Genomic DNA, 22,438 nt, shown 5'->3' on the forward strand with positions numbered 1-22,438 from the left:
CCCAAATACTCAGGTCTGGATAATCAGGTAACATGTCATTCAATCTTTGAAGTAAAGACAGTTTTTTTTTTTTTAAGATTTTATTTATTTATTCATAGAGACACAGAGTGAGAAAGAGGCAGAGACACAGGCAGAGGGAGAAGCAGGCTCCACGCAGAGAGCCCGACGCAGGACTCGATCCAGGGTCTCCAGGATCACGCCCCGGGCTGCAGGCGGCGCTAAACCGCTGCGCCACCGGGGCTGCCCTAAAGACAGTTTTCTATTTTTAAAAAATGCGGCTAATTTAGCTTGCAACTCAAACAACTGCACATGTACTTTTCCTCAGGATAACCTGTGTACATGTATATACAGTAGAAAAGCTTTATGTATGTTTCCCATCTCATCATACAGAATATTAAAAGATGTGTGCCCAAGACTTCAGACTTAATAAAATTATTTTTTCCTGCTTCATTAAGGACACTCATAAATGAAACACACATTGTAGGTTTTTATCTAACTGTAAGGGTATGTGGGGTTGCATACAATGACTACTAATACAGGGTGGTGGTGGTGCTGCCTTGCTTCTTGCTAAGAAGCACCAGTAGTTTTACTACCATTGCTTTGGCACCACTGGTACAAATGTCAACACAGATAAAAAAGCAAATAACATCCTAGTGTCAGTATCCAAGTCATTTTGATCCCCAAAGGCTTATAGGTCAACATTTTTTTTGAGAACTGGTGCTTTATTTATTAACATTTATCATGGAGTCATCGAATTTCTGAGAGATAAAACACATAAGGTGTGTAGGTTTTGTTTTGTTTTTAAAGATTTATTTATTTATTTATTTATTTTAGAGAACATGAGTGGGAGGAGCAAGCAGAGAGAGAGAGGGAGGGAGAGAGAATTTGAAGCAGACTCCGTGCAGAGCATGGAGCCCAACGCGGGGCTCCATCTTACGACCCTGAGATCACGACCTGAGCTGAAACCAAAAGTCAGACTCTCAACTGACTGTGCCACCCCAGGTGCCCCAGGTATGTAGGTTTTGACAAGAAATTTCAAAACTGAGAATACAATTACCAGAATTGCATAGGTAGGTTTTCATGGGAGTTCTGTGGCTATTGAATTATGAAAAGAAAACTTAATGCATTGATATCAATTCTGAGAGGACCATTATACAGCTTATCCATTCCAAGGCACATTTTGCAGAATCAGGTTCATGTCTGAAAGACATAAATTTATGATAGTGTAGTTCAGAAACTTTTAATAAATTTTTTTAAAAGATTAATGGCAGGGACACCTGGGTGGCTCAGCGGTTTAGCACCTGCCTTTGGCCCAGGGCATGATCCTGGAGACCCGATGTTGAGTCCCACATCAGGCTCCCTGCATGGAGCCTGCTTCTCCCTCTGCCTGTGTCTCTGCCTCTCTCTTTGTGTGTCTCTCATGAATAAATAACATTTTTTTAAAAATAAAAAGATTAATGGCAATATATTTGTTAAAAACTGTTTCAAAATATCCAGCTCATGGGTAGCAAATCAGATTAACAGTGTTTCTCAGATATAAACTAAAATAGAAAGGGTTTGAAAGTTAAAAAAGTCTGTGTGAAGTGCAGACATTATTACTATTTTAAAATATTAAAAACTAGGGGCACCTGGCTGGCTCAGTCAGTGGAGCATGTGACTCTTGATCTCAAGATCGCGAGTTCAAGCCCCACAATGGACCTAGAGTTTACTTTAAAAAAATACAAATAAAAAAATAAAATATTAAAAACTAAGTGTGGGGACACTTGAGTGGCTCAGTGGTTGAGTGTCTGCTTTCCGCTCAGCACATGCTCCCAGAGTCCTGGGATTGAGTACCATATTGGGCTCCCTCCGGGAAGTCTGCCTATGTCTCTACTGGTCTGTGTCTCTCATGAATAAAATCTTGAAAAAAACCAAAGACAACTAGGTGTGCTATGGGGCACCGGGTGGCTCAGTCAGCTAAGTTTCAACTCTTGATTTCAGCTCAGGTTGTGACCTCGTGGGTGGGGATCAAGCCCCCATGCTGGCTCCAGGCTCAAAGGGAAGTCTACTTGAGGATTCATTCTCTCCTGTCCCTCCCCTCACTCGCATGTGTGCATACTGTCTCTCTGTAACATAAATTAATAAAAACAAAAACTGGGTGTGCTATAGTACTTATGGGTAATATACGGCATATTTTAAAGCAAATCCCAAACAACAAATAAAAAGGGGAGAAAAAAGATAAAATAAGAATATCAAATATTGGGGCAGCCTGGGTGGCTCAGCGGTTTAGTGCCACCTTTGGTCCAGGGTGTGATCCTGGAGGCCCGGGATCGAGTCCCACGCCGGGCTCCCTGCATGGAGCCTGCTTCTCCCTCTGCCTGTGTCTCTGCCTCTCTGTCTCTCATGAATGAATAAATTAAAAAGAAATTACTATAAAAAAAAGAACATCAAATATTGATAATTGTTGAAGCCGGGGGAGGGGGGGTTTCACGATCCTATTTTACTTCATATGTTTGAGAATTTCCATGAAAATAAGTTTTAAAAAACTCCATGTGCTTATAAGAGAGTATTTAGTACACTGGCAAGCAAAAATAAATTCCTGGCTTCTACTAATTCACTTAGACAAATACCGAATGAGCATCCACTCTGTAAAAGGCACTGTCCTAGATGGCATCAGGAAATACAAAGGTTATGAAACATGCCTATCACACCCAAAGGGCTCAGAGTGTCTGTGCCCATATATGTCATGAATTCCCTAAAATGGGTATAATGCCTCTGCCACGACCATCCTCAGGGGTACTTACACTATTGCAAAGCACACACTGGGCCAACTGAATTGCCAGTCATCACAATGCAATTTTCAGAAAAGAGAAAGGACAAACGGCAGAAAAAGAAAATACAAAAAAGAAACCAAGAAACTAAGAAACGAGAAAGTCTCTCTGATGTTCCTCTCTAAAAGGAAACGAACAAGGGATGTGAACGAATATGGGCATGACCACATCATGTTTCCACCACAAGCCATCATCTTATTTCACTGCAGGACAGGAACCATCATGTCATATCCTTTGAGTCAGCTCTTGTACTACTCACATAGGCAAAAATAACTGAGTGATACATTCATTTTCCATGGTGAACACTAAGAATTCTAGAATCCTTCAAATGACTGAAGGCAACATTTATAAATGCCATACGTTAGCATACGTTAATTTCTAGGGCTACTGTGTCTTTTTCACCACCTCCCTCCACACAAACTAAGCCCATCCTGAAGAACAAATCCACATGTTCGACTGGTAACAGTCCTCAGTTACTAAAGTGTTCTGATTATAACATTAATAAATGAAAAATAAAAGCGATAACCAAAAAATCAATTATTTACTTATCAGGTTCCAGCTTAGTGCCATATATTCCAAACAAATTGTCAATTTTTCCCTATTCAAACTTCAGATAAAATGTATAAGAGTTCTCAAAGCTCATGCAATGAAAGTCTTTAAAAGCTGAGAGTGGGGATCCCTGGGTGGCTCAGCAGTTGAGCACCTGCCTTTGGCTCAGTGCATGATCCCAGAGTCCAGGGATTGAGTTCCACATCAGGCTTCCTGCATGGAGCCTGCTTCTCCCTCTGCCTGTCTCTGTCTCTGTCTCTGTCTCTCTCTCTCTCTATCTATCTTTCATGAATAAATAAACAAAATCTTAAAAAAAAAAAGCTGAGAGCATTAAATGATTTAAAATTGCTCAACTGCTTCAATATTTAATATTAGCTAATGTCTATGAAGGCAGTGGTTGGTCTGCTTTGTTTACCGATCTATCTCAAGCATCTAGAACAGTGCCTGGCACACATAATATATGATAATGACATTGCATCCAAAGGGAATTAAACTCATTTGCTATAGTGGGTTATTACATAACCAAGGGCAAACTTTTAGTGCTTGTAATACGTACCAAATAAATATAAACACAAAAGGTGTCTTTTCTTATCACACTGGGTAACTCTACAAAATAAGAGGATTCCTTTTTTTTTTTTTTAAAGATTTATTTATTTATTTATGATAGAGAGAGAGAGGGAGGCGGAGACACAGGCAGAGGGAGAAGCAGGCTCCATGTCGGGAGCCCGACGTGGGACTCGATCCCGGGTCTCCAGGATTACGCCCTGGGCCAAAGGCAGGCGCCAAACCACTGAGCCACTCAGGGATCCCAAATAAGAGGATTCCTGAGAGCCAATCTAGCAACACAAATCGTAGGTTACATCTTCCTAGTGGCACTGAATCTATGATCACATTTGAGTGAAATATGAAGGGAAGGATTCTTAAAATTCTCCACTTTGAGAAAATCAAGGCACTTCAGAGAAAAGAAGTAAAATGGAAAGTATAAAGAACTCTGAATTTTATTTTTTCCCTCAAATTTACCACACAAAGAGAGAAAGAAAAATCTCACTTAGCTGTCAAGATACCACTGCTTCTAGTTCTCTAAACTTTAAAACGAGTACATTTCGACCTCACAAGGAATACTGAAATCTTCAAAAGAAAGAGCGGCTTTAGCATTTCCTGCCTGCCTGCCCTAGAACAAGATTAACCTTGTCAGTTCTTAGGAAGACATATAAAACCCCTTTAAATGACTAATTCAGATGAAGTGGTAACATGAACCTCTAGTTTATAAGACGCTGGTTTCTACTTGTTACCAGATGTTGCCATCACTTCAAAGTGTTAAATGCATTCATGAAGAGGTTCAGATATATTTGCATGTGAAATAATTTCTGACTTCCGCTATTACTGTGGAGACACATTCCCAGAGAAAAAAAAATTGTTGCCTCATTGTCTAACAAAACGTCTTTAAGACTGCCAATATTTCCTATAAGAACCACCAGGTACTCTAGGTAAATCTAATTCTCCCATGTAATTCTTGCAAGCACATATATACATTTTCGAAATACAACACAAATTACTTTCGGTTCACTGGGAGTTTGTCATGAACAGCCAGCTTGAAGGTCTAAGCTTAAAAATTTTTCTGTATATATATACCTTTGGAACTTTTTAGATAAGTAAACAGCCCCCAGCTTAGAGTTCCTTTACTAGGTATCATTCAACAATTGCACGAGGTTTTCTGCTTCTATCCATTCTTTTATGATTAATTTCTTTGGTTATGTTGTCATTAATTTTTAGTAGCTTAATTAAAAGATTTTTTGATCTTCAGAGCTGTTTTTTTAAGATTTTATTTATTTATTCATGAGAGACACACAGAGAGAGAGAGAGAGAGGAGAGAGAAAGAGAGAGGGAGGCAGAGACACAGGCAGAGGGAGAAACAAGCTCAATGCAGGGAGCGGGACGTGGGACTCGATCCCCGGTCCCCCAGGATCAGGCCCTGGGCTGAAGGTAGCGCTAAACCGCTGAGCCACAAAGGCTGCCCTCCAGAGAGAGTTTAGTTCAACAACAATGGTTGCTATTTTCCACACATAATGGTCATTTGTTAAATTTAGCCCAATACAGAATCCTGAACACAATGTAGGGTTATCCTTAAGATTGGGTGCAAAAATACTGTGGGCTCATAAAGTGTTATCTGCCCATACTGCTCAAACATGTGGGAGATGCCCCATAAATGTTATTAATTATAGTTTTGCTGAGATGCCCCAATTTTATTTCTTTGAAAATGAAGTTGAATCTGTAAACATTACACTACACTGGCTCCGGTTTTTAGAGCCTGAATTCTAACTGACCAGTGTTGCTTGCTCAGTATTTTATTTGGCAATCTGTTACCTGGTTAAACTAAAAAGTCTCATTATAATTCTGCCACAAAGCAAATAGCTTGTGTGGCTTTCACTTGCTAAAAATCGTATTGTTAGCAAAAAGTCACCCACACCAGAGTAACTTCCTCCTTCTCTGAGTTTATCCCTCTCCCTGGTACTATGTTACCTTAGAGGTTGGCTAAAGCCATTAGCAGTGTTCTTTTGATGGGGTAGACTGTCATAGGCTTAATGATTCTGAGAATTCACTGCTTTAAAGAAGGTACTTTTAAGTCTCTCATTAGACCAAATAAATAAAAACAAATGCAGATAACCTACATGTGAAAATAAGAAATTGGAATATCTGTTTATGATAAGCACTATTTTATTGCATTCTTCCTTAAATTACACTTTTTTCCCCAATTATAGGGAAGATTATGGGGTAGCTTGACCATTACCTAAACAAAGTTAGTTATAGGTGAGGCGGGGGGAGAAACAATGGGTGAAATCAGTGGTAGTAAATTTCACTATGATGATTATACTAAAACTGAGCCATAGGCTCTAACTTAGGGAAGTTTTCATTATTGGGAAATTAATTCTGCTAACTGTACTTATCAAGGTAGTATCCTTGGACTGTGATTTTCAAGTTCCTGTCTAAGCCTAACTACTTAATACCACATACATAATGTTATAGGCCACCAGTGATACATTCTGTTAAAGCAATAAAAGCCAATCTAGAATATAAACAGGATAGGAAAGATAGCCAGAGGTTTTTTGGTGCCTCCACCCTCATTAAGCAGAAAGAAGAGTGGAAAAATTTTATCTTGAGAAAGCAAGACAGAAATGAGAGCATGATCTCATTCACTTTCCCTTACCCAAAAGCAACAAGGTGACATTTTCTCTTCCATTCTTCTTCAGCCCTAATCAATTTAACAGTCCTCTTTTTTTTTTTTTTACACCTAAGAATAAGTTTCCAAGTGTCCTATTTAAACTAAGAAGTTTACCAGGTTCTTTTTGTAATTTTTAAGATTTTATTTTGCAGAATCAAAAATCAAAACATGAGAATGACCAAAAGTTTTAAAACTTGGTTTACTATTTGTGAATAACAAGCACATTCCAAACTTCAATACCCTAAATCCCATTGCTTTAGTGGCATATTCTGTTTTGCTATTTGAGGAAACGCATTTGTTTAAAACAACAGGAAAGGTAAACCATAATCTCCTTAAGGTAGAACGATAGGTTTAGGAAACTTGTACACAAAAATCTAATGTGGGGGGGGGGGTTTAAAAATTCTGGAAGGGCAGCCCCAGTAGCCCAGGGGTTTAGTGCCGCCTTCAGCATGGGGTGTGATCCTGGAGACCCGAGATGGTGTCCCACATTTGGCTCTCTGCATGGAGCCTGCTTCTCCCTCTGCCTGTGTCTCTGCCTCTCTGTGTCTGTCATGAATAAATTAAAAAATCTTAAAAAAAAAAATCTGGAAGTAAGCCTTCAAAAAAGTTTTAAACTGAAAATTAGATCAATGATTTAGAACCTGAAAGTTATATATCTAAATCAAGATATATCAATGTGACATTCATTTGAAAAAAAAGGAAACTTCTAACTTTGGCAATCAAAAAAAGGCATCTAAGTTATGTCTGGAAAGAAATGACCAACTAATATTCTTTCAATGATTTAAAAATCATAGCAGTTGGGGTGCCTGGCTAGCTCAGTCCGTGGAGTATGTGGCTCTTGATCTCAGTGTCGTGAGTTTGAACCCCACATTGGGTGTGGAGATTGCTTAAATGAATAAATAAATCTGTAAAAAAGATAAAAAATTAAAATCATAAAAATTGGGACCACTGTAGAAAGTAAGACCTAGCATGAGACCACGGAAAAAATTAAATTGCCTTCCTTATTGGAATTACAATTTTTAACTTAACATTACGTATGCAATCTCAAAATTCTAATTCATTAATGCAATTTCTATCAATATCCTAGCATAGTTTTATGTAGTCACAGACCAACTTAGTCTAAAAACTTATGTGGAAACAAGCAGGTCTTGCCACAGGTAAAATATATTGAAAAATAAAGTGGGTCTGTCTGGTGTCAAATCCTATCTTGTGGCTGCAGGAATCAAAACAATGTGGGGTTGGCAGAGCAACAGACACAGAACAATGGAACAGGTCAAGGAACCCAGAAGGAGACCTACACGAGTATACTCAACCAATTTGTGACAAGGGTGTAGAAGTGCATCAGTGAAGTAGTGGTGCTGGGGCAATTGGACAACCATTAAAAAAAAAAAAAAAAAGAACTTCAATCTAAACCTCACACTTTTACACAAAAATTAACTCAAAATGGGTCACAGACTTAAATGTGAAACATAACACCATACAACTTTAGAAAACAACTTAGAAAAACTCTTTCAGAACCATGTTTAGTGAAGGGGTGTTAGACATGACATGACATCAAAAAGCCAATTCATAAAAAGAAATAGTGACAAATTTGGCTTCGTCAAAATAAATACCTTTGTTCTCTGAACGCCTTTGGTTCAGAGGATGGAAAGACAAGTTACAGACTAAGAGAAAATAGCTGTATACCACATATTGGACAAAGGATTACTATCTAGAATATAAAAGACCTCTTACAACTCAACATTTAAAAAAGTCCCATTAAGAAAAATAGGCAAAAGACATGAACAGATATTACACCCAAGAGGATACATGGATAGGAAAGAAGCACATAAAAAGATGTTCAACATCATTAACCACTGGGAGATGTAAAATAAAACCACAATGAGAAATCACTACACACCTATCAGAATGGCTTTAAAAAAAAAAAAGTGACAACACCAAATGCTGGCAGAGATGTGGAAAAACTGTACCACTCATACACTGCTGGTGGGAGATTAAATGGCACAGTCACTCTGGAAAAATGTTTTGGCAGTGTCTTACAAAACTAAATATGCAACTCTCCTACAACTCAGAAATTGCACTTTTTGGGCACGAATCCTAAAGAAATAAAAACTTAACATTCACACAAAAACCTGTACACACATGTTTACAGCAGCTTTATTTGTAATAGCCAAAACTAGAAATGGCTCAGAAGTTCTCCAGTGGGTGAATGGTTCACAAAACTGTAGTACATCTACACCACTGAACACTACTCAGCAATAAAAAGGAAGTGTTGATATAGACAGCTTGGGTGAATCTCCAGAAACTTATGCTGAGTGAAAAAAAATCCCAAGATTTTACAAATTCTGTGATTTCATTAATTTTTTAAAAAGATTTATTAATTTGAGAGAGAGATTAAGAGTGAGCACAAGCAAGAGGTGCAGAAGGAGAGGGAGAAAGAATCTCAAGCAGACTCCACACTGAGCAGAGCCTGATGCAGGGCTCGATCTCACAACCCTGAGATCATGACCTGTGCCGAAACCAAGCTAGTTGCTCAACCAACTGCGCCACCCAGGTGCCCTTGTGATTTCATTTATATAGTACTTTTGAAATGACAAAATTATAGAAATGCAGAACAGATGAATGGTTTCCAGGGGTAGAGACAGGGGCAGGGGTAAGGAGGTATGTGTTGTTCTAAAAGGTTAACAAAAGGGATTCTAGCACTGATGGAACTTCACTTTGATTCTGCACTATGGTCTTACAAGAGGTTCCCATTGGGGGAAACTGGGTAAAGGGTATACAAGATCTTTCCAAGTGCTTTCATTTTTTTTTTAAAGATTATATTTATTTATTCATGAGAGATACACACAGAGAGAGGCAGAGACACCGGCAGAGGGAGAAGCAGGCTCCCTGCAGGGAGCCCAATGTGGGACTTGATCCGGGACCTCCAGGATCACGCCCTGGGTGGAAGGCAGATGCTCAACCACTGAGCCATCCAGGCATCCCTCCAGGTTCTTTCTTACAGGTACAGTCTATGATTATGGCAAAGTAAACATTTTTAAAAAATCGAATTCAGACAAACACAGAATATAGTATAATTAAATTGATAAGGAAAAGAGAATAAAATCTACTTGCAATAATACCATATTCCGTTTTCAACATTATTCCCACTAATCTTTCCAAAACATTATTGACATAACTATTAACAGCTTTACCATAGACAGTCAATTCATGACTCTATTAGAGTATCTGATCTGGGTAAAAGATACTTTCTTTTTCTGTTCAATACCAAAATAAGAAGCTGAAATAAAGGAGAATTTCAGGGCTGAAACCCATCAGTATATGATAATTTAGGTACCCTTTATTGGAATTATTATTTTTTTTTAGTTTTTTAAAATTTTTATTTATTTATGATAGTCACACATACACACACACACAGAGAGAGAGAGAGAGAGAGAGGCAGAGACATAGGCAGAGGGAGAAGCAGGCTCCATGCACCGGGAGCCCGACGTGGGATTCGATCCCGGGTCTCCAGGATCACGCCCTGGGCCAAAGGCAGGTGCTAAACCGCTGCGCCACCCAGGGATCCCCCGTTATTGGAATTATTTAGTTAACTGGCACTTCGCCCCAGATCAGGAACTGATCATGGCTCCTTCCTTGATCTCCTTCATGTCCTGCCCCACATATCTTCCTGTCAGTGAAGCCTCTGTGACCACCTGACTTGGAGATAGCAATGCCCCTCTTCCCACTCCCTGGATCTTTTTTTTTTTTTTTTTTTTTTAATTGGAGTTCAATTTGCCAACATAGAGCATAACACCCAGTGCTTATCCCATCAAGTGCCCCCCCTCAGTGCCCATCACCACTCCCTGGATCTTTAATCCTGCTGCAATTTTCTTCACAACACACTACCAACAAATACACTATATTATCGTTTATTTTCTATCTTTCCCTAGTAGGATGTAAGCCTCATAAGGATGGTAACCTTTGTTTGTTTCATTCAAAGTTATCATTGCCAGTGTCCTAGGACATCCCCTGACCTATAGAAGGCACTCAGTAAATATTTGTATAAATGAATGAAATGGAATTGTTTGTGTGTGTGTGTGTGTGTGTGTGTGTAATAAGACAAAGAGGAAATACCAGCTCTCAGAGAGTGACAAAAACCACTTCAAAAGAAATCAAGAGTGATCAATCTCATAATGTATATCCAATATATTGACACTAGAGTTTTCAAAATCTTTTGGATACATCACAATATAGGAAACTCTCTTAAGATCAGTAATCAGGACTGCAGTTTTGTTAGTGTAAGAGTAGTCTGGACTAAATGTATGACCTAGAAAAATAATCCACCACTGTAAAGCCATTTCTAATGAATTTCCATTAGTGACAAAGCGCTGGCCGAGTTAAACCAAGCTGCTTAAGTTATAGGTGAAGTGTATCTCAGTTCCTGTCAAGTTGAATGACTTGGCATCTGCCATTTTCTTAACACTTGAAGGAAAACGCCCTTTAGTATAAGCTAATTCAGAGAGGAAGAGGCTTTCCTAGTAAACAAAGTTGGATTCTGGATGTGGTGTTTGAATTCATGGTGAGAAATGTGATGAATTAGGTAACAGGCAACTCTACATTCTACATTCCATCCCTGTCCTCGACCACTGGATGCTGGGGCAAGTCAAAATCAACTAAACCTGTCACCTCATCTGTAAAAATCAGTGGCCAGATTAGACTCTGAGCTCTTCAAACAATGTGCCATTGTTTGATTTCTCTTGGTGATACCAGTGCCTGGCACACTGTTTATAATTAATAAAGGCCTGTTAAATGAATTAAGTAATTATCTAGCAAGTTCTAAATGGCTTTCCCGGAAATTATAGCTTTTCTTAGCTGAACTACAACCCTCCTCCCTCAGGGAGGGCTATCCTTATGTTAGGTATACACCATCCATAAGACTAAGGAGACTGGGGGGGGGGGGGGCTACATGGCTCAGTTGATTAAACGTCTGACTCTTTTTTTTTTTTTTTTTTTTAAACGTCTGAATCTTGATTTCAGCTCAGGTCTTGATCTCAGGGTTGTGAGTTCAAGCCCCACACTGGGCTCCACGTTGGGCCTGCAGCCTACTTAAAAGAAAAAAAAAAAAAAAGGGATGCCTGGATGGCTCAGTGGTTGAGTGTCTGCCTTCAGCTCAGGTCGTGATCCCGGGATCCTGGGATCGACTCCCGCATCAGGCTCCCCCTGGGGAGCCTGCTTCTCCTTCTGCCTGCCTGTATCTCTGCCTGTGTCTCTTGTGAATAAATAAAATGTTTAAAAAAAAAAAAAAAAGACTAAGGAGACTGGGTCTAGAAACGTCTCTATGGGTTGAATCCAGAACACAATGGCAGAAGTCAGTTCTAGTATCATTAGCTATTTTGACCTGATACCATGCAGGTGAATTGGAGGTGGTCAAGGGTGCTTGAAAGAAAAACGGATCTGAAACTAAAGGCGATTCTTTTAATCATTCTTTGATAATCTCTCATTCTCATATTTAAGGCAGAAAGTAAAGAATTCCTCAACCTTAACATCAGTTCCAAATGTGGAACACCATGCTCTTCCGAAAACATCAAGCGTTAAGTGTACTCAATATTATTTCTGGATGGATACACAAGGAACTAGGTTCTAATGGTCAGCTCTTGGAAAGGGAAATGGAGGTTCAGGTCTGGAGCAGAAGGCTCATTTTCTTTTATGTCCTTTTATAGCTTTCGAATTTTGTTCTGTGAATGTTTCATATTTGAAAAATAAATTAAAGAAATATATTAGATGTGTTCAATAATGCTTTAGATCAGCTGAAACCACTGTGCTCAATACTTAATAGGTGTTCAATAAATGTGTATAAACAAGAAATTCTGTATAGATCTATTATACAGTGAGTTTTATTTATTTTACAGTGAGTTTTAGAAAAGGTGATTATACAACTTGCACAGGCTTTCAATTATTCGAGTGAAAATATTACTAAAGAAAAAGGAATTGGCAACAAGGTGATAATACGCAACTAAACATTAGGAAACCAAAATTCAGCTACCTTGAGACGTAAAAATCAGTACTGCTGAGAGTCAATCAAAGCAAAGATTTACAGTAATAGAGTAGTGAGAAGTGAAACGGCATCTTGTCAGTACCACTTCTACATCATTAGCTGACCTGTGGTTAGTCATTTAATATCAGCATTGTCCATTATTCCTAATAGCCAAAAAGTGGAAACAACCCAAATGTCTATCAAATGGATACATGGACAAACAAAAGGTGGTACATCCATACAATGGAATATTTTTCAGCCATAAAACGGAATGAAGTACTGGTACATGCTACAGTGTGACTAAACCTTGAAAACACTATACCAAGTGAAAGAAGCCAGTCACAAAAGACCATGTGGCTCTATGTTCCATTCGTATGAAAGTCAGAATGTGGATACTGATGGAGACAGAAAGTAGATTAGCGGTTGCTGAAGAATAAGGAGGGGGAAGCTAGGGACATAGAGGGCGGGGGAGAGTAATAACTCAAGAGCATGAAGTTTCTTTCTGAGGGGAGGAAAATGTTTAAGAATTGACCATGGTGATGATTATCCGTATCTCTGAATATGCCAAAATCCGCTGAAGCTGTACACTTTACTCAATAAAACCACTTCAAAATGTAAAAAATAAAATAAAATAAAAAATTAGTATGTCCCATTTTCTTCTTTGAGTCAAAAATTAAGCAGTTATCACAATGCAAATGCCAGCCATAACATTAACTCCTATTTGTTTAAAACAACTGAATGAGAAAGAAAACCAAGGAAACCATTGGCTTAGTCTTCTTGTAGGTTCACATGATTATGTATTTTATTTTTTTTTAATTTTATTTATTTATTTATGATATTCACACAGAGAGAGAGAGAGAGAGAGGCAGAGACACAGGCAGAGGAAGAAGCAGGCTCCATGCACCAGGAGCCCGACGTGGGACTCGATCCCGGGTCTCCAGGATCGCGCCCTGGGCCAAAGGCAGGCGCTAAACCGCTGCGCCACCCAGGGATCCCCGATTATGTATTTTATTTGGTGTGTTTCCTAAGTTACAAATTATGCTGGTTAGGTTTTCAAATTTAATCTTCATCTGTAAAGGTCATTCACAGCCATTTCTTTTTTGTTTTTTTAAAAAAAGATTTATTTATTCATGAGAGAGAGCGGAGCAGAGGGAGAAGCAGGCTCCCTGCAAGGAGCCTGATGCGGGACTCAATCCCAGGACCCTGGGATCACGCCCTGGGCTGAAGGCAGATGCTCAACCGCTGAGCCACCCAGGCATCCCATCTTTTTTGTCCTTTTAAATGTTATGTATGTATGGAGATCTGCCTTGTGCTAGGTACAGTGAAAGAACTAGAAGAATGGGGCTTCCCCTCAGAGTTCCTCTTCCTTTCTCTCTAGAAACACAGTTCTTTCCATGGTACACCCAGACATAGTCCACAGAGCATCTGATGCTCTCCCACCAAAATGAAATGATGATGAGATTTGGAATTCGGGCTTTTCCTGCTCATTGTAAAGTCTGTGACAATCAAGAAGTTCAAGGAAGGAAATTAAGGTGTAGGTACTCACTACTCTTCTGGAGTCAGATAAAACTTAACAGAATACTGTACTACAGAAAGCCCAAGAACTGCAGGTACAACTAACGGCTTATCAATGTTTCTCGGGGCTTCTGCACACATGGCTGTTTCCACAGCTGTGGCTCCAACGACAGCAGAGCTCCATGCTGTGCACAACATCTACAATTTAGTAAAGCTGGAAAGAATTTTATTTTTGTAAAAACTAAATGGGGTGTGGCTCATTTTCTTGCCAAAGGGCTATTTTATTCCAAGACACTGCTGTCTGCTGACCTTCATTTATAGGCTGAGCAATGTTCTATTTAAGTAAAATTAACTCATAGTGGGCACTGTTTTTTAGGATGCAATAATTATTGCAAAGAAATAACAATGTTTAAATTTGATTTGTTCTTAGTTTAGATTTGATTATATTGGGTTATAAATGAATGTCTTTGTTCACACAAGGTTTAAATTTAGAAATTATTTTATGTTGAGAGAAAGGGCCATATTTAAGTTCATTTTCTACATGGAAGAATATTTTTAGCTTTCATGAAATCCAATATTTTGTATTTTTTGCTTCTACTAGGCTGCAGGTGTATCTTACCCACCTTTACAGTGATGGCATCTAAAAGTCTTTGTTACATATTTTTGTTGTTGTTGAATGATGAAACCATCCCACAAACTCAGTAATTAAGGCATCATCTATGTTACTATCCCTGGTTAACTAGTACTTCATCTGGAGTTTATACTATTCTCAATATATATTTGGGAACTATGGGCACATTTTAAAGTTTTCCTGAGTTTACATCTATTTATAAATGGCCTAGGGGGCGCTTGGGTGGCTCAGTGGGTTAAGCGTGTGTCTTGGGCTTAGGTCATGATCTCAGGGTCCTGGGATCAAGCCCCACATCAGGCTCTCTGCTCAGCAGGGAGTCCGCTTCTCCCCCCCCACCCCTCCCCTCTGCTCGTGCTCTCTCTCTCTCGTCAAATATATAAATAACATCTTTGAAAAATAACAAATAACTGGCCTAGAGGCCTTCTTTTATGTAATTCTTAGATATCTTGAGGGACTTGACAAATCCTCCTTCCCTTCCTCTTTACACAAATCTCTGGTTAGGGAAGTTTCCCATCTTTGGCTTGCACCTATGAATAGATTCTAGTTTGCCTTTTCTTTCTTTTTTTCTCCCCCCCCCTCCCCCCAGAGGGCCAACAAATGCTGGAACGCTTTGATTTAGGATCAGACACCAAATGTGTGGGCTGGCTTATATTTTTAAACATGTAAATCTGTCAGTATTACTTTTTGGTGATCTATATACACTAACTAATTTGGTTATATTTGTTTTTTAATCATAAGATATAAATTTGAATTATTCATGGTCACATGTAAAAATGATTCCAACTGTAGCTTTAAACTGGAGACCCACAAAGTGCTCAAAATATTTGTTGAATGCGTCAGTGTCCTTCATCATTTCCTGGTTTTTGCTTTTGAAAACTTCCACTAGAGGAAACAAGGGGCATCATAAATTTAAGATTAACATGTTTTGGATTCACCCATTTTCCAAAGGCTACATGTCATCTTGGAAAGATGCTGATTTCGTTTATAACCCTTTGCCTCTCTGCATTCCCCAACACTAAGTTTTCACTATTTTCTTGTCTCCTATTTTTACAAAGGTAAACTTCCCAACATTCACATTTCTATTCCTCCTACTGCAGAAGCACTGAAGACGCTGAAGCTTTTTTCCCTCCCCACCTCCCCATCAAGCATCAACATTACCTATCATTACCTTTCACTCTGATCTAAGCTGTATTTTTTTAAAAAGATTTTATTTGAGAGACAGAGATAGTGACAGAGCACAAGCAGGAAGGAGGGGGAGAAGCAGGCTCCCAGCCCCATGCGGGGCTTGATCCCAGGACCCCGGGATCAAGACCCTCTGAACCAAAGGCAGACGCTTAACCAACTGGGCAACCCAGGCACCCCTAAGCTGTATTTGTTAGCCACAATGGGCTTAATAATGGTTTCTGTAATGTATGTATAGAGTCACATTTCCAATTTTCCTTTGAAGGCGAATTTTTTAAACTGTTAGGTGGCAATATTGTCACAAAAGAATAAATTAAATGGTAAGCAGGTTTCCTAGCTAAGTCAAGAATCTTTTTCAACCTGGAACATTGTTAAAATCTTACCTATCCACAATAAAAAGCAATGGAAGGCAATATTTTCACAACACCATTAAATAAAGCAGAAAAAAATAAACTATCTGGTTTATCTAGAATAGTGATACTTAAAGAAAAAGTGTCTGAATCAGAGGAAAATGAACAGGTGGATAAAGATATCTGACAAGGTCATCTAAGGGGAAACATTCACCTGTAAAAGGGAAGTATTTATTGAGTACCTACTACTGGCTAGCTTCATTGTTAATGTTCTCATTTCATTTTACGGACAACACTGAAAACAAGGGGTATTAGCCCCATTTTACAGATGGTGAAACTGAGGTTTGAAGCAGTTACAGAACTTCTCTAATGTCACAGAGACATAAAATAGCAAAGCCCTTGGAACCCATATTTTATGCTAACATCCATTCTGACTATGAAGTATAGTTGTAGATGATCTCTCTGAAAAGAAAAAATAATGGAGATGGTAGGAATGAGTTGTCAGGTCAGACAAAAATTTTTTTTTAAGATTTATTAAAGAGAGAGAAAGAGCATTCACGTGTGAGTAGAGGTAGGGGTAGAAGGAGAGGGGGGAGAGAATCTCACGCAGGCTCCCCACTGAGGGCAGAGCCTGGCGTGGGGCTAAATCTAAGGACCCTGAAATCATGACCTGAGCCGAGACCAAGAGTCGGATGCTCAACTGACTGAGCCACCCAGGCACCCCCAGGTCAGTCAAATTTTCTCTATCACTTCTGGGTCATCTTGCTACACCCAGACCAATATGGTCCCTAGTGAGACTGGCGACCTGGGGGAAGGAGAAAAACATTAGGGAAGGGTCTGTGAAACAGCACGGGACAAGTTTTGAGAGGTACATGCAGTGTACAATGACCCATTCAAATATACGAATTATTTCTTAAATCAAGTGTTTGTAATCTGGGGAGTCACCATATACTAGAACAAATTAAGTAGTAGCATCAGTTTCCACCACTATTGAAATCTCTGCAGAGTTATCTAAGCAATGTGAATGAAATACAAAACTTCGAATTTATTGAGTGATCTCAAGGTAATTTAAGGGACAGCCAGCCTGAGACGGAGAAAAGCCTATCAACAAATATACTTAACCAACTCCAGGATTACAAGTTCCTTTACAGGGATGCCCAGGTGGCTCAGTGGTTGAGCATCTGCCTTCGGCTTGCATCAGGCACCCCATGGGGAGCCTCTGCCTATGTCTCTGCCTCTCTCTCTGGGTCTCTCATGAATAAATAAATAAAATCTTAAGAAAATAAAAAAAATAAAAGTTCCTTTACGATACTGAAGGTTTATGGTCACAAATAAGCTCTGGATACTTGAACTGAGTTTTATAGCAACCTGAAATCTAAGGGCAAGTTAAAAACAAACCTGTCTCCCTTCCCCCATTAACAGTTCCGTTTTAAAAATAGACTTCCTATGATTGTATGCCCCACACGATTCTCCTTTATCCTGCTTTGCACCTGTTAAGTAGATCAGAGGAAACCAAAATATTTCCAAGACATATACTTTACCTAAATCAGCTTCAGTTTAGAGTCAAATACCATACACTATATAAAGAACAGTCCTTTTTTTGTGTTGGAATACCACTGTTTGAAATCAAGGCCTCTTTTTGCTTAAGCCAATGTTTAAATTTCAGCGATTGGCAGAGGACTTTAAAGAGAAAAATCTTTGCAATTTCTCCTCTCAATATTTATCTCAAGGAAATAATCAGAGTTGCAAAACGGTTTTTGCTCAAGGATGTTCAGTGAAGCATTATCTACAAAATATGGGAACACCATAAACTTGCAACAACCTGGAATTAGTGAAAGTTATGAAATACCCATTATATGGAATATCATAGTAATTTTAAAAATTTTCAAAAATGTTTGATTACACGGGTGCCTGGGTGGCTCAGTCCATTAAGTGTCTGCCTTCAGCTCAGGTCATGATCTCAGGATCCTGTGATCCAGCCCAGCTTCTGGCTCCATACTCAGCATAGAGTTTGCTTGACCCTCTCCCTCTCCCTCCTCTGCCCCTCCCCCTGCTTGTGCTCTCCCTCTCTCAAATAAATAAAAATCTCTAAAAAAAAAAATACTTGATTACAAGAAAACATAGTAAGTAAGTGAAAAGAATGGAATACAAACTATATATACAGGATGATTCCAATTTTTAAAATATATAACTTTCTATACTGGAAATAGATTAAAAATATGAACAGGTGGTACAATTATGAGTAATTTTTATTTTCTTCATTATAAATCCTTTTATATTTTCCTCTAAAATTTTTATGATTACTTTGAACTTTTTAACCCAAAGTGGTTAAAAATATTTTAAGTATTCACTACTTAAGATAGGTTTCTAGTAGATTAACTAAATCATACATATTGACTATTGTAGCATTTCCTATCGTGATCACTTCTAGAAAACACTATGCAGTCTATAATGCTAATTCTCTCTGACCTGAAATACAAGCCCCAAAATATCAAAAAAGAATAAGAAAGGACAAAACCAGAAATACACAACAAGCTAGTTAAATACAGGAAAAAAGCTTACAAATTACATTAGTTTATGAAAGATAGTGTATTATTCAGTGTCAATAGCAGAAATGTCAATCTGAGTGCAACACTATGTAATTAGAGCATATAATAAATATTCAAAGCTATTACACTGACCTCACAAATTTTATTGTAGAGAAAAATATGTATTCTATGCAAATTATTATACACACACATAATATAAGCAGCTTAAAAGATCTGAGTTAGATTTTCAATAAATGGCTTACAAAAATAACTTGCTATTGAATCTTTTAAACCAAAGATAGTAGAAACAAGAGATCAGACTTTATAAAAGAAATTGACCACCATGAACAAAAAGAATCCACTCTTCAGAACCAGTCACATGATACCAGGTTATTTCAAAAGCCCTTTAACTCAGAGGTTTCTGCTTATTTCATTTTAATTCAGTACTATCACTTTACCAATGATATTTGAACAAATAATATCAAATACCCTATGATTTCACTCATGTGTGGAATTTAAGAAAATTTAAGAAACAAGTGAACAAAGAAAAAAGAGAAAAACGAAAAAGAAGTCTCTTAAATATAGACAACAACCTGGTGGGGGGGGCGGAATAGGTGAAGGGGGTTAAAAGTACATTGATGGTGATGAGCACTGAGCAACTGCTGGATCACTATATTGTACAGCCAAAACTAGTGTAACACTGTATGTTAAACATACTGGAATTCAGAAGTAAAACCGACGAAATAAAAATGCATGGTAGCTCAAAGAATGACAGAGTTAACACTGTCTTGTAATTGGCAAGATGACAATAAACACTGAAAATTAATTCAAGGTTAATGGTTTTGAGGGTGGGCATTAACTCTGACCCCTCAGCAGCCGGCTATCCAACGGGCTTCTCAAATGCAGATCTACATTAACGTCCCTTTCCGTGTTCATGAGGGCTTACCAGGAACATACCACAGATTATCTCCTCCATTAGAAGCTTTTGCAAACCTGTACTCCTCTAAAGGGCAATTTAAGGAGAAGCATTGGCTTTTTCGGGAGCAGCTGGGGCCCCTCCATTATGGGCAGTCACAAAACTATGAAGTTGGATAAGCCATTGGATTCCGTAAGATTACCAACAAACACTACGATACTGCTCAGTAGTTACTTGAGAAGGAGAAGAAAAAAAAAACCAAGCAAACAAAAAAAACGATCACAGTAATTGCTTCCAGCATTACATATAGGTTTTGGTTCTCTTGTTATCTGCCGTTTCTCCTTATTTTGCATTAGATTATGCCTGGCTCTATTTCTCCTATGCTCGTAAAACTGGATGGCCGGAGAACATTTGCCGGCAAGCAAAAATGGGGCGGAGACTGAAGTGATGAGGAGTCTACCATTTCCGTAGACTCTTGTTAAAAGTTTTAGTGTGCCTGTGACCTACTACTACAGTACTTTGATTTTATATAGCACCTGTCTGCTGAAGAGCCAAGGCTCACTTATCCATAGCTCACTTATCCTTTCAGCATGGCTGTGACAGATTGGAAACAGATGGCTTTAATAAAGTAAAATCCAAATATGAACACAGAGAATGTGTGTGATTTACCTACAATGGCCTTTATGTCCAAACTGTAGAGGACTAAGAGCCCTTGGGTTCCATGCTCACTGCCTTTGCCAATAAACGACACCACCTCCTTTCCTCAAACAGTAAGAAAAATTAAGCTTTCTCGTAATACAAAATCAGTAGGGTTTAATGTGCCAAAATCCTTGCTCAGAATGATGTTAACAGTACCTCTATATTTTAAAGAGCTAACACGAGTCATAGAATGGGCCACTGGTGACCATCTTCCTGAATAGCTACCAAAGTGCCAACGAGGTAGTTAGTTTGGTTCTGTATGGGGGCATTAAAACTTGAAAAATCAACTAATAAAACTGAAATAAGCCAGACTACAACTATTTGGGGGGGAAAAATCCCCGGCAAACCCAAAACCTTGAGCCATGCCCACAATTGTATAAATGAGAAGATATATAATGTACTCGATGTGCATTATCAATACAGTAATATTTTAAAGATTATTTATTCATTTGAGATAGAACACCAGCTAGGAGGGAGGGTCAGAGGGAGAGGGAGGAGCAGACTCCCCACTGAGCAGAGAGCCCCATGGGGGGCGGGGGTAGGGGCTTGAGATCCCAGAACTCTGTGATCACCACCTGAGCTGAAGGCAGCCACTTAACCAACTGAGCCACCCATGCACCCCTCAATATAGTAATTTTAAGTAACTTTCCCCAGGTCAAACTAGGAGTCAGTCAGTAGCTGAGACGTATAAAATTGAGCTCTTCTGAAGGTAGATATATTTTTCCCTTAGTATTTCAATTTTCACTTAAAAGCATGTTTTTTTTTCATCCCTAAAACATCAAATACTGACATTTGTCTTTCAAGTGCCAAGATTTTTTTTTTCAAGTGCCAAGATTAAGGCAAATTAGGTATTATTAAACATACTGAATTTTTTTGACAGTGCCTTACCTTCATAACTACAGTAAGTTGGCCCAAGAGTTATGACCTTCTGAGCCTGACATTTCATGATTAGACAGTTTTTTGTATTTCTAAGCCATAACTGTAACCAAAGCTGTATAACAAAAAACAGCTAGTCCTGACCATTGGTGTCTGAGAACTTCCAACAGTATAATGTATCCAAAAAGCTTTTGAAACCTCCCAACACACTGAATGTACATATATATGGCAGATCACTTTCTAGAATACTTACACAGACTCAAAACACGATCTGTTTTCATCCAAACTGTGTTTTATTAGTTTCACAGATCAAATTTTTCCCTCCCTGGATTACCTTCAACCAAAAGAAAAACGATCACGTGAGCAAATATGAAACAATTTTAAAAAGAGATACCTGAATTGTATATTGATAGATGATGGTTTTTAATTTTATACCAGCTACTTTTGGAATCTGTACTGACCAGCAAAAAGTTTAGTGTTCGCATTTTGCCTAGGCTGAGCTCCATGAAACAGAAGAGCGGATTCCTGAATTTATCATATGTGGTAAAAATATCATATCAGTAAATTTCTTGGAAAGGCAAGGAGAAATGATGCCTAAAGCCAATGGAAAGCGGACTTTCTTCCTTTTCACCCCTGTCGGTTTCACCAAAAAGAATCACTTTAGTTCTCGAGTACCATGGCCAAGCTACCCCCTTCTTTTTAGTAACAGTCATGCGGTTTGCCTAGGAGCAAAATTTCAGTTGGTTTCTGATAGTGCCCTGGATACTGACAGTCTGCCAGTATAAATAGTCAAGTCTAATGTGCATGTAACCATTTGTAGAAGAGATGTAATCTCAACCAAAATATTACTCACCAGTTATAATTAATCCTTCTACCCCAAATGCCATAAGCCCAGACGTTTTTAGCTATGGAATCTAAATGATGGCATCAGACTGGAGACCCTTCAACTTCAGCGCTGACTGTCTGCACTAAGTCAAGGCAGAGCATAATTTGTTTGGCTTCCCCACCCCGGGGAAAGAGAGTGGTTGATAAATTGCTAGATCTAACAGTAGACATTAAGAATTAGACTCACAACCTCCTAATCTTAAGAAAAACCTGAGTTCATTAAATGATACCCCCCCCCCCCACATTAAGTCAGTAACAGAG

The 22,438-nt window shown here is 38.7% G+C and overlaps 1 protein-coding gene across 9 annotated transcripts in view; it reads right to left on the minus strand.

Annotated features, from left to right (window-relative positions):
• Positions 1-22,438, minus strand: part of PLS3 (plastin 3) — a 91,223-nt gene that overhangs the window by 65,873 nt on the left and 2,912 nt on the right. For 2 of the 9 annotated variants that reach the window (XM_072816990.1, XM_072816997.1), the window contains exon 2: positions 21,546-21,626. The exons of 6 other annotated variants lie outside the window; for them this stretch is intronic. The gene's annotated coding sequence lies outside the window, so the exon portion shown is untranslated. Of the gene's footprint in view, positions 1-1,057; positions 1,201-21,545; positions 21,627-22,438 lie in introns of all 9 variants that reach the window. One more of the 9 variants, XM_072816998.1, reaches the window with a different exon arrangement.

This window comes from Canis lupus, chromosome X (genome assembly GCF_048164855.1).
Source record: "Canis lupus baileyi chromosome X, mCanLup2.hap1, whole genome shotgun sequence".
NCBI lineage: Eukaryota > Metazoa > Chordata > Mammalia > Carnivora > Canidae > Canis > Canis lupus.